Consider the following 13,563-nt stretch of genomic DNA (forward strand, 5'->3'; position numbering starts at 1 on the left):
TATAGTATATATATTTTATTTTATATGTAGTATTACATATATAATATATATATGTGTATGTGTGTGTGTATCGATATAGGACCTTTATAGGACTTAATCTTTCTTGGTACCAAGTAGGGGAATTAAATAAAGCAAAGTAAGAGAATTAAAATAACAAGTGGTCAGGTCAACTCTCCCTGAAAAGATGACATTTGAGTTGATACTCATATGAATGGAGGGAGAAGAGAAAGATATACAAAGAACAGCGGAAAAGAGGATTGGTCTAAGTGAACAATCAAATATAAAGGGCCTGACACTGAAGCTCACGGTAAGTGGGCGCAAAGCAAGGAAGTCAGTGTTATTGAAAAGCAAAGAATACCAAGAATCAATCTGTATTGGCAACCAGGAGTGAGACTGTATTTAGTCTTTTGCTACTTGAAAGAGTTTTCTATTTTCTGACTTGTAAGAGGATACGTCTAAATTAGATATTAATGCATAACAACCACTCTAATACTTATCAGCCTAAATCAACAACTATTTATTATTTTTTTTTAAGTATATTTATTGGCTAGGCAGTTCTGTTAAATTGTGCTTGTCCTTGTTGAACTAGGCTGGGTTTCCTCATACCTATGCAGTCAACTCATGAAGTGGCTGGGCCTAGTTGGTCTTGGGTAGCCTTTTCCGGGAAGATTCAGCTCTCCTCGAAATCTTTCTCACATTCCTCCAACAGGATAACCTAGGCTAGTTTTCAGAGCAGAAACAAGGGTTATAGAGCCAAACCAGAAATACACAAGTGCTTTTAAGGTTTTTGCTTGTATCAAGTTTGATTTTGTCTCGTTGGCAATGGCAAATTGCACAGCCAAACACAGAGTCAGTGTGGAAAGGAAGGCACAAAGAATGTAATCAGGTGTGATATAAAAATCATGAAAATTGGGCTATTAGTTCAATCAATCTACCAGTTCTCCATTCTGTTCTCAATTATTTCTTGTGTCTTCAACATGCAAAACAAGATCATGGTATCCAAGGATCTCAAAAGATTCTGATGAACATGGCATCAGGCTTGGAGTCCAGAACTTTGTGGTCCATCTCAAACCTGGATATGTTTTTCTGATACAGTTCCCCAGTTTATTGTTCTCTATGACTTTTGACCGTGCTCTTCAGACTAGCCACCCTTTTCCATTGGCCACTTCTGAAAGAGTGTTAAGAAATAATCCCTTCAGAAGCTTTCTTCACCCTACTGCCTGCCTGTAGTAAGTTGAGAATCCAATGCCTTTCAGTAATTTCAAGTTCTTTTAATCTGACTGAAGGCACTTTTGCTAATATAATTCCCTGAATAATTTGGGGGGAGGGTGGTTAATGCATCTGATTTGAGTTCATATTAACTCCAGAAGCCATGGCACAATGTTTTTCGAGACATGTCTTACTTTATCTTGGCTTACCATTACTGTAGGATCATGCTTCTGTAAGACCATACCTTTAAGATTCTTAGAAGCACTTTTGTTGATCTTAAAGAAAGGGCTAGGCACCACTCCAATTCCTTCTTATGGTTATACCCTTAATTTAATCTCTGTTCCAGACTGTATATTACTTTGAGAATCCCTTCCCTGCAAAGAAAACTACAGGTGAGAAACACTTTTATTTTTCCAGTGTAGGAAGTCCTCATTCTGCTTGCAAACTAGCCAGATCTTTTAAAATCTTACTTCTTTTTTGTAGTACCTTATCATAAATAAGTAGTAGAAGCAACTCTTCATAAAAATCTCATGACTCAAATCTCAAAATTTATTTTTATCTCCCAAGTTACAATAGGCAACAGTTTTACCCTTTTTTTAAATAATTACATAGTATAGGTTACCATTTCCCAGCCTTCTATAGCCACTCCATTACTCTATCACTGTTTTGTCTGGTTTTTTTTTTTTTTTTTTTTTGGTCTCTTCTCACTGCCTGATCCCAAAGCTAATGTCACATATTTTACGTTTGTTATGGCAGAACCCCCCTTCTTGTACTGAAAATAACTAAAAAGGGTTTAGTTGGGAAAACAGAACCATTATAAGAAAAATGGGAATAAGGAATTAAATCTTACATGGTTGTGTGATAATATAGAGAAGTGAATATCTATAAAAAAGAAGTCAGAGGATAAGAATAAGAATCACTCATTTAAATCTTGTAAGCCAAGTACATCTGGATGCCAAAGTGGTCCCATAAAGGGAAGCTTGTGGAGAGGGCTATGGAAATTCTACTACTGTGTAATTGCTGCCAGTATGGGTCTACAGGAGACACCTACGTCTGGGTCTTCTATTTGGAAGCAGAGATGACAGTTGAGGAAAAAAATGCTAGACATAAAGTAGAGGGGGGGGGAGGAAGTGCATGTCTGCCATAGAGTCAGCATTTCTATCTGACATAGATTATTTATGTATTTATTCAGCAATTATCAAGCAAGTACTGTATGACAACCAGTCCTTCCTTAGCAGTAGAGATCGTGGATATGAAATGCAACATTCTCTTACATGAAGCTGCTCACAGTTGGACAAAGAGAGAAATGAGAAAAGCAACAAGCAACATAATGCTAACTGTGAAGAGATTAAGAGATTAGCACAGGGCTGAGAGAAGACGTTTATTTATTTATTCACTAACTTAACCAATATGTATAGAGTGCTTACTATGAAAAGGCAGTAAAGTCTTCCCACCTCATGCTGACTATGTCACCTACAGGGGGCATTGTCCAGGTATCTCCATACAGAGATTCTCATTCTTCCTCTCCTCTCCTCTTTCAGCAAAACCAGAGGTAAACTCTGAAGCTAGAAGCAATTTAGGAAACTGTACTAATTCCAAGTGAAGAGTACCCTTAAGGATCTAACCTTCATCCTTTTGCTATAGCTTGTCTCGCTTACTTGGAGATATGGAAGAAGGGGGTATCCCTTCCATTACCCAAATTGACCCCTGACAGTCTTTATTATAACATTAACATTAAAGGAATTAATAATTTATTTGTGGAAAAAAGTCATGCAATTTTTTAGCATCAATACAGTACTACACACAACAGGCATTATTAACTCTTAACTAAGAGAGGTTATTGGAGGTATGGATGCCCAGAGAGATTTGAAGATGGGGAAATGGAGACACATTTGCTTAGGCTTGCCTGTGGAAAGAGGTGGAGAAATAGTGCTAAAAAAAAACTATCATGACATTTTACCTCCCTCCAACTTCTATACCTTCCTTTAAACCACATTTCTTTTCTGATGCTCCGTCTTCTAGGGGCTGAGAAGCAGAGTAGAAGGAGTATAAAGTCAAGGCTCTGGACAGATCTGAGTTTTTAACTCCAGCTCTGCTGCTCGTGATTTAGAGCAAGTTGCTTAATGACATGGCGTCCTACTTACTTTCTCGTCACTAAAATGGAGAGAGCAGCGCTTATCTCACAGGGTGGTTTCTGTATTGCCCATTAAAACAAAAAAGGAGAACCCTTCCGTAAAGGGATCCATTAATTATTGACTGCATTTTTTTCTCTTAGTAATTATTATTATTAATTCCTCCATTATTAATGACTTCCATATCACTTCTTTTAAAATGAGGATGTATATTTATAGGACTTAGGTTATATTCAAGAATAATTAATGAGATAATGTAGCTACCATTTGTTGAGGAACTGCTATATGCTGGGTGTACTATATACGTTATTTTAAATCCTTACAAAAGTAAAACCCTCCCACTTTGGGATTCTCTTCACCTAATGATTTGGTCTTCAAGTAGCCCTCTCTACCCTCATTTTGTATTCTACTGAATTTCAATAGTGTAATTTTGATGTGATTCGACAGCTTAAATATCCTGTTTTTTAGAAGGTGCACTTGTATTGCTTTGGATAAAGCTGGCAATTGCATGATTATGCACCACTAACACACCAGCAATCGCAGCAAGTGAGGCTCTTGAGAAATGAAATTAAGTTTTATCTTGGTGAGAACTTCCAAACAATTGGTTGACCCTCAGTTGGAGGCTGTGGTCATCTCTTTGAATATTTAGTTACACACAAAGATAATTAGCTATTTGATTGCTTACCTAAAGTTTACTCATGAATGTACTTGTGTAATTATGATTTATTGAAAATCACCAGGTTTCCAAAGCTTTGCAGTTTCATTTCCTTCCTGTCAAATTTCCCAAGGGTATGTGGTGTTTATATAGGTCATAAGTATATATGCATCAATTTATTTATAAAAAGTATCACATTCACTAAAAATGAGAAAAATTTCCATAGCTCTTACACCACAATGCATTTCCTGAGCGTGTCCCGACTTTGTCAAATGGAACATTCCTCCCTTGTCTCTCCCAATACAGTTGATTTGATATGATTGATTAGAAGAAAGATTCCTTCCTAGTTCTGTTTTTCAGAAGGGAAGGGATTGGGTCTGGTGTTCGTTTTTATAGTGACTGTGATGTCTGAGAACAAAGATACTTCGTGTTCAGTTGTCAAGGCTTAGGAAGCAACTGCTGTTGAGTTCCCTAAAGGCCAGAAGAACTCAGCAGAACCAAAGACCTGGATTTGATCCTATGGACTTGATTTCTTCAGGTGAATCTCAAAATACAAATACTATTTATGGAGTCTTAGCTTTACAAAATATACAATCTATTACCTTGTAACATTCCTATTAATGCTTTCATGCATGTGGGAGTGCTATATACTACATCCAAACTTTGGAGGTGAACACCTTAGATCTACGTCCCTGCTCTTACCACTGCTGACTACTTACTCATGACGTGATTGAGAACTACTGAACCTCTTCAGCTTCGACTTTCTCTTCTCTATAAAAATGAGTAAGTCTCTTTAGCTTACAAATTGTTTTGATAATCAAACATAAAGGATAGATACAGCACTACTATCAGACCAGCCACCTAGGAGTCTTTAAAATGTAATATTAATCTGTATAAATATATGACATAGTTTAATGATTACATACTAAGATTTATGTGCCCTACATAATTATATAACAAAAAATTAAGTGGGATTTTTCCTTCTGCCCTGGATTTAGTGCCTGAGGCTCAAAGCTGCAAACAAATTGGTACTGAGCTCCCCGTTTTCTAAAGAGAACTTTCAACAGCTCTTGTTTTGACAGCTCCTGCTGGGTCTTACTTTAAGTCACTGGAAATGGCCCTATCACCACCTGCCAAACACAGAAAGCCCACAACCCTCTTCATGCTTAAAAAAGTAGACTGGGAGGAAAAAAAAAAGTTGAGAATGACTAATGTGCTGGAGAATGTGGCATTTATGATTAGAAAGGAAGTGCTCCTCCACTCCTTTGAAAAGTTAAGTCATGATGTTAGGAAGATAATTCTTAGAGATTGGCATTGTCTGAAAGAAATAAAGGCTCGCATCTGTTTCTTGCTAAATGATTGATGGACTGCAGAATCAATCAAGGTGGAAGCAAAAGAGTGGTTGGGGAGAATGACTTGCACCTTCTCAAGGTTAGGGGCTTAAATGTGCACAGAGCATGGGGTCACAATCTCTGGAGATTTCAGAAGATGAGAAACTTGCTTTTGACGATAGGACAAAAAGAAATCACAATGTAATGTGCCTAGGAAGAAGATGGAGCAGCTTCCCACTTTATCTACGTTTCTTTCAGCCTTGAAAGTGCCTTGATAAAGAAATCAGTTATTTCTGATTTCAAAGTGATCAATGCTTTGAGGTAGAAGCAGGTACCCTGGGCTGACCATATGATCAAAGCTAAACTAATGTGTTGGAGGCATGGATTGCTGGTAAGAAATAGAGACAGATATGACTGCCCTAAGTGGGTCAACAGTAACAGAGTGCTGGATTAATGTTGATCACAGTTGCAGCAGAACGACACATACTCTACAGGTGGAGACCAATCCACTGATAGAGACCACCCACAATGAATGGAATAGGCCAAGCTAGAATGAGATCAAGGATTCTTTCCTGCAACTAACATGTCTGGAAAAGTGGTCCCTTTCTCACCTATTTTTCCTGCCAACATTTAATACAAGAGGCTTTGAAAAGAGGCAGATGCTAGAATAGGATGAAGAGGAAAAATAATAGCCCTTCCCAACCTCAGATCTCTTTGAGCCATGGGATAAGTGTGAGATGAAGACAGTGATAAAATAATAATTAAAATAATATTAATAATTATAATAGTAGCTAACACATACTTCTCTCCCTATGTCAGACAATGTTCCAAGTGCTCAACATATAGCAAATAATAAGAGTCATAGGATGTAGGTTATTGTATTCTCTCCATTTGATTGTTGAGAAAATGTAGTCCATTTGAATTTGAGTGACTAACCCAAGTAATGACTAAACTAAAAATCCAGAGCTAGTAGTGGTGGTTCTGGAATTCAAATCCATAGAGTCTGGATCCAGTATAAGCAACTTTCAGATAAATTCAGAATTGTAATGTGGACTGAAATCTTAACAATCAAAATTTACACAAATTTTCAGCAAATGATGTGTGAAGAAACTTTGACAGAGCAAGTTTAAAGACACAGATTGCAGGTAAGCAAAATCCTTTCAAGTTTATACCTTGCCAAGCTGAAACTACTCAGTCAAGTCTTAATACACTGTTTTTCAAAGCGTAGCTAAACACATCAACATATATCTAATTGAAGGCAGGTAAAGGATACCCAATACATTTTTTCTAAAAAGTAATTTTTACCAATGTAACAACTACTATAATGTGTAACACTTACACAGTATATGTGAAAATTCTATGAAAATATTAGGGATAAGTATTGATGATAAAAAATATTGATGATGATATATTCAATTTATCTTTATTTTCTATGTGTTCACCATGAGCTTTCTTTATTGAAAAACAGAGAGGATAAACATAGATATATCCTCTTAAGAAAACTACTTCTCATTCTTTATATTTATGTCATTACAATGGAAACGGTAGATGCTGGATCACAGGGGATGTTTAATATTAGATTGAAGAAGATATTAAAAAGTATAGCACACTGGCTAAAACAAGTCTGCACTGGCACTAGGGATGGTCCTGTTGACATGCGAGGTCTTTTCCATATCTAATTTTGATAATATGATTGATGAGGTGATTTCTCATAAGTGGTGGAAAGAAACAACATCAAAACTAATCACATTATGCTGGCATTTGGAAGTCTAAATAAAAGGTATGTGAACTCATTACAGGAAGATATTTTTTCATCTGAAATTTAAATTTGCCAGCCCATCCATATTTGTCTGGAAAACTTGAGAATTTGTTTGTAGATGAAAATGACCAGAGTTGAGTAATCAGTTCCAACTGATTACAGCATACAATAGGCAGGCCAGGGACTTCCTGGTGGTTACAGATCTGTCTTTAGAAATCTCAAGTTCAGGGAGAAGGATGTGATAACCTCAGTCTCTGTAATGATGTTTCTCTGCCCCTGGAAGGAAAAAATGACCTCCCCAGGAACTAGTGGAATTTCTCTGCAAATTTAGCTTCCCCACTGGTTTGATTTTTCTTTAACACAGGAATATTTATAAGCTTTAAATGAAGAGAATAGTATGCCTTTATTTCATCAACTTTTCAAAGATACAGTCACGGCTGTACAGCAATCTCTACCAAAGGGGAAATTAACTTTAATATAAAAACACACAGCTAGGCGAACTTGGGAAGTCTATCATTTTTCCAATATGCAGTATTGAAGCCCCACAGTTGCACACCCTACACTTAAGCTATCAAGAAATTAGGCTATTTGAAATGTTATAAATATGCAAGCTATACCCATTATCCTAGATGGGCAATACAATTTATGGAAGATATAATAAATAGAGGGAAATTTAGTATGTTGGTTCAATATAGAGTAGGTAATTGAAGTGCAGAATCCAAAGTAAAACCATAAACAATAATTAGATAGTGAAAAAGTGGAGAGTTGACCATGGCCCACATAATAATACAGCTGAGCATCAGCAAAGACAGAAGCTGGCTTGCAGTTGGATGCAGATTATAAAGGGAATGTATGCTTAATAAACATCTGGAGAAGCCGTGATAATATCTGAAGAATCATCTTCTGGAGACGGGAACTCTCTAATCTTAACCTTACAATCTTAATTTGTGGAGGAACATATGATTACGTAGATGTTATTATGTACATCTGGAGGACAGTTAGTCTGATGCCTCTGTGAGCCTCAGCATTGAGCAAATTGCAATGAAAATGTGTAGCATTGCTTAGTACAGCTAGTATCACTGGGAGTTTGCAAGTTAAAAGTTCCCTTCGAGGTTGTTGTACTATTTAGGTTCTTGGATGCAAATAATAGAAGAAATTCTGTTAGCTTTAAGAAAAAAGTACAGTTGACTGGAGGAATTTAAGGAGCTTGGAGCTGGAGGGTTGGACTAGGAAACTGAGCAGAGCTTGGCAACAGGAACAGACTGTACAATGTATCAGCACTTCAGCTGCAATATACACGTTCTAACCAGTGTTTAACGTGTGCTTAAGGGGCAATGTACCAGGAGAAAACACCTGAATGGCTGACAGTAATTTATAGATGCACCCTTAGTTGTATGGGACAGGGAGAGATGAAAAATGGCCCTTGGAACTTTCCTTAGCAACTGTGTGCTTTTGAGTGCCTAAAAAGTGTCACATTTTGAGTGTCACATTATATAGTAGACACTGTACTACACACTGGAATGCAAAAGTACTAAAGCCTAGGATGTAATTTCTGTCTTTTAGGAATTTTTTTATATACATGAATCACTGCAGGAAGAAAAGAGAGAAAATAACACAAGACAGAAGCTAAAAAGTAGACACCACTACATCCTCATTTGACATATCAGGAAAGAGAAGCACCGACAGGTATAATAACCAACAGCTATAATAACACATATTTCATTACTTGAAAGGAAGGAAGTGAATATCATAAGCAGTGTGCCATGAGGTAAATTAAGGTGACCATAATTTACTGACCAAATTGGAACATTTTTCAAAGTAAAAGAGGGACACTATTAGTACTTACGCCAAGTCAACAAGCTTAAACAGAAGTATCTTTGGCATATCAGAATACAAAAAGCCTGAGAAAGACATTATAGAAAGGACGCTGCTTACTGGGTTTGTACACTTTATTCAAAAGCACCTAGAACAGTGCTATCCAAAAGAACTTTCTGCAATGAGGGAAATACTCTATCTGTCCAAAATGTGGCAGCCACTATCCTCATTTGGCTATATGATCTCATGAAAAGTGGCTAGTATGACGAAGGAACTAAGTTTTTTAATTGATTTAATCTTAGTTGAAATTTAAATAGGCACAAGCATCTAGTGGTTACCAGTAAGAATAATACAGAAATAGTTTTAACTTGTGATGTATTGTATTTGTACAGCTGTTTATAACAATACTCCAAGAAGTATTTTAAGACTCTGCCAACCACCAATAGATTGGTGGTTGACATAGACTTAAAACTATACACAATTGAAATACGTGAAAATATAAGTACAGAATATTGCAAATTATACACAGTAAGTCTCTGATATTTATTTCTCTAATTTCACTTCGCTAAGAAATGTTGAAACTCTGGATACTCCCCTTGTTTGTTGTGTATGATCATGCAGGGTATTTGGTGCTGTTGCTGTCTTGTTTTAGTTGTTGCTGTTTTTATCCATGACTGATGACTGACCCTCTGCTTTGGATGCCATGCTGTTCTCATTCCAGTTAGTGTAAAATGCTAGCTAATTGTCTTACCCTGCAAATAGCCTCTATCAAAATAATGCTAATGTTCTCAGCTCCTTTCCTTATGTAGCTGCTTCTGTGTCTGCTCTGCTTCTGTTGAGAGAAAGGCGTTTTATATCTCATTTCTTGGCAGAGAGATTTAGTTGGAACACAAGTTGGGTCACCCATTGGGCTAAGGTTTTTGAAACCATTAAACAATTTAATAGCGTGGTTGAAAACTGATATGGTTTGACTGTGTCCCCACTCAAATCTCATCTTGAATTGTAGTTCTCATAACCCCCACGTGTTGTGGGAGGGATCCGGTGGGATGGAATTGGATTATGATGACAGTTACCCTCATGCTGTTCTCGTGATAGTGAATTCTCACGAGATCTGATGGTTTTATAAGGGTCTTGCCCCTTCACTCAGCACTCACCTCTGTCACCTGCCACCATGTAATACGTGTCTGTTTCACCTTCTGCTTTGATTTGATTTTAAGTTTTCTGAGGCTTTCCTAGCCATGAGGAACTGTAAGTCAATTAAACTCTTTTCTTTATAAATTACTCTGTCTTGGGTATGTCTTCATAACATCATGAGAACAGACTGATACAAAAATAAAAGCTCCAGTGTTAAACAGAATACATTTAAAAGGTAATTTAACTAACTACTAACTAGGTGACCTGGGGCAAATTATTTAACCGTCTTAGGTCTCAATTTCCTCATTCACCAAACAAGTGAAAAAAAAAAAAAGTTACTTTCCAGCAAGCTGCAGTGGCTTATGCCTGTAATCCCAGCACTTCGGGAGGCTAAGGTGGGCTGATGTCTTGAGCCCAGGAGTTCCAGACCAGCCTGGGCAACATGGCAAAACCCTATCTCTACAACAAATACAAAAATTAGCCAGGCATAGTGGTGCATAACTTGTAGCCTCAGCTACATGGGAGGCTAAGGTGGGAGGATGGCTTGAGCCCAGGAGGTGGAGGTTTCAGTGAACTGAGATCTTGCCACTGCACTCTAGCCTGGGGGGCAGAGCCAGACCAGCCTAAAAAAAATTACTTTCCTCATTGATTTATTATGGGGCTATGCATGTAAAACACCAAGCATAGCTTATGATATATAGTAAGCATTAACTCAATCAACTAAATGTTTCTGGGCCCATTCAAGCATACTCAACTGTACAAGGAGCTGAGACAACTGTCATGCAGTTTATAGTGTAGTGCACAATTCTTCAAGATAGTAGTACCTGCCTCTGTGGTAGTATGGACTATAATTGGGCAAGTACAGAGTTCTTTAAGAAGATGCTGAGGAGGTGGGGTAGGCTTACCAAAAAAAGCATAAAATACTTCTCAATTTTGCTAGTACAATCTTGGGAACTTTGTATACAGTCAGGTTCTAGGTGGTCAACACTAACATTCACAATTGAATTGCAATGCTTTGCTTCTTTGTGTTGTCTTTGTTAAGCTTTGTATGTTTTTTTTTGTTTTTTTTTTTTTTTTTTTTTTTTTTTTTTTTTTTTTTTTTTTTTTTTTTTTTTTTTTTTTTTTTTTTTTTTGAGACGGAGTCTCGCTCTGTCGCCCAGGCTGGAGTGCAGTGGTGTGATCTCGGCTCACTGCAAGCTCCGCCTTCCCACCATTCTCCTGCCTCAGCTTCCCGAGTAGCTGGGACTAAAGGCGCCTGCCACAATGCCCGGCTGACTTTTTTGTATTTGTAGTAGAGACGGGGTTTCACTGTGTTAGCCAGGATGGTCTCGATCTCCTGACCTTCGTGATTCACCCGCCTTAGACTCCCAACCTGCTGGGATTACAGGCATGAGCCACCGTGCCCAGCCATGTTTTTTAATTTTTAGTTATTTTCAAGTGTGTGCCCTAATCTAAGGAGCCAAAATTGTGTAATCACAAACTGTACTGTCACTTATTTATGCAGTTAGTCAGCAAGGACTTACTGAGTGTCTAAGGCACACCCAACACTGTGTTCGTTTCCGGACATACATTGGTGAATAAATCAGACAACCCCCTTGTCCTCCATGGTGCTTATAATCTAGTTTGTAGTTGATTGTCTATATTCACTCTTATTATGGACAGCATACTCAGATACTACCTGAAGTTGCACTTTTCATGCATATCATCCTTTTATGTGGGCCAGTACTCACACAGTAGTGAAGGCTAATTTTTTCTTCCAATTCTTGCTCCAATATTGACTTGCAGTTCACACTACACCCAAGCCATCACACGCGATAAACAGCATTAAAACAAATTGGTAACCATTAAAATGGGCCAAGTCCATTGATCATGGGCTTCAGTATTACAGCAATGGCAAATTGCTATAACGTTTCTAGACACTTTCCCTTTGTGTGCTAGTAACAAACAGTGTGGACCAATTGTTGTCCACAGATCACATGACAAAAAAACACTGATACAGGCTATAGTACCTCGAAATAAACCTACCATGTTCATAGAGGCTATCATAGAGAAAGAGGAAGAAGAGAAGGAAAGAGTTCTCTCTTTTCTTCAAACTTTCCTGTTTTGATACCCCTTGTACTAGATAGACTGCATATCATTTAGACCTGTTCATGCTGAAATTGTTATGAATGTTCATCTACATTCACAGCAAGTAAAATACTCTATCATTCAGCTCCATTGAACCGTACCCAGAGAATCTAGATGCAAAACCTGTGTAGCTATTATAGGGTGGGGTTGAGTGAAGAAGTTCTCAACTTGCCCTTGTAAATGACTCACATAGGAAATTAAATGGGAAATATTTGGCTTTCTAATTGACAGCAGAGTGAGGGATCAAGGTGATGGTAGCTACTGGGTAATAATTAAGTATACTGAAAAAGAAAATCAGCTAGTCACTTTCCTGGGAAAGTTAATACTGCCTTTTTAGTACCTATTTTACTCTGAAAGATTATAAACTTCCTCAAGTCAGGTCATGCCCTGTTGGCCACTTTTTATAAAGAAAACGTACATAATAAACTAGTTTATTTTATATATATATATATACACACATACACATACAGACACACACACAACTAATAAATGTAATTTTTATCTTAATTTTTTAAATTATAAAACTATGATGAAATGAGTATTTTTATTGATGTTAGGCAGGAGAAGCTCACATTACTAAATTAGAAATATTTGTATATGTCTACTATTTTCCAAATCCAGAAAATTTTCTTGATTTTAGTCTTTATAAAATGATTGCTTTTTTTTTCTAAATTGGAAAGTAAAGAAATGTAGAATCTAAAATTATCCATAATCTCAGCGTCTAAACTCAAACACTAAATTTACTTTGTGATGTATTCGGCTCTATTCTTTCAATAACACTGATTTTTGTGCTTGAAATAACTGGGCCTGACTAACTTTTCTAGTTCTGATAGTAATAAGTTTCTGTGGGAAATTAGGATTCAAACACTGCAGCAGAACTTTGAATAGCAAGCCCTTTGTTGATACAACCACTACGAAGTTTGACTCTGTTGGTCTTGTGAATAACACCCTGATATTCACAAAAGAAGAAATTATCTGGAGCTTTTTAGCTCAGCAAGAATCAATTCTTAAGCCATATCTGAATTCCTGTAAATTCAGAATTAGTGAGGTCTGAGTTAATGAGGTTTGATTGTATCCTGAGCTATTGGTAAAATTGTAATGCTGCAGTGACCCCCACTGAAGTTAGATTCATTGCTGTTTCAACAAGGGTTGAAGAGGGCAGATTCTTCCTGGTACCCAACATCAGCGCTTTTTAATTACACTATTATGTGGTATAAGGTGGACCTATAAGATGGCCTACTAGAGGAAGTCAGCACTTTCTCTGTGAGCAGCAGCATATTTTTTTACTTCTCTCTGCAGCCCCCTCTTCACTTTCAAATGGATCAGGTTTCCTTTCTTTGGATCTCTAGCTTTTGTCCATTAGAGTTTCCCCCAAAGACTATTTTATCAAACAAGGGAAAA

This window comes from Mandrillus leucophaeus, unplaced genomic scaffold (assembly GCF_000951045.1).
Source record: "Mandrillus leucophaeus isolate KB7577 unplaced genomic scaffold, Mleu.le_1.0 Scaffold393, whole genome shotgun sequence".
NCBI classification, from domain to species: Eukaryota; Metazoa; Chordata; class Mammalia; order Primates; family Cercopithecidae; genus Mandrillus; species Mandrillus leucophaeus.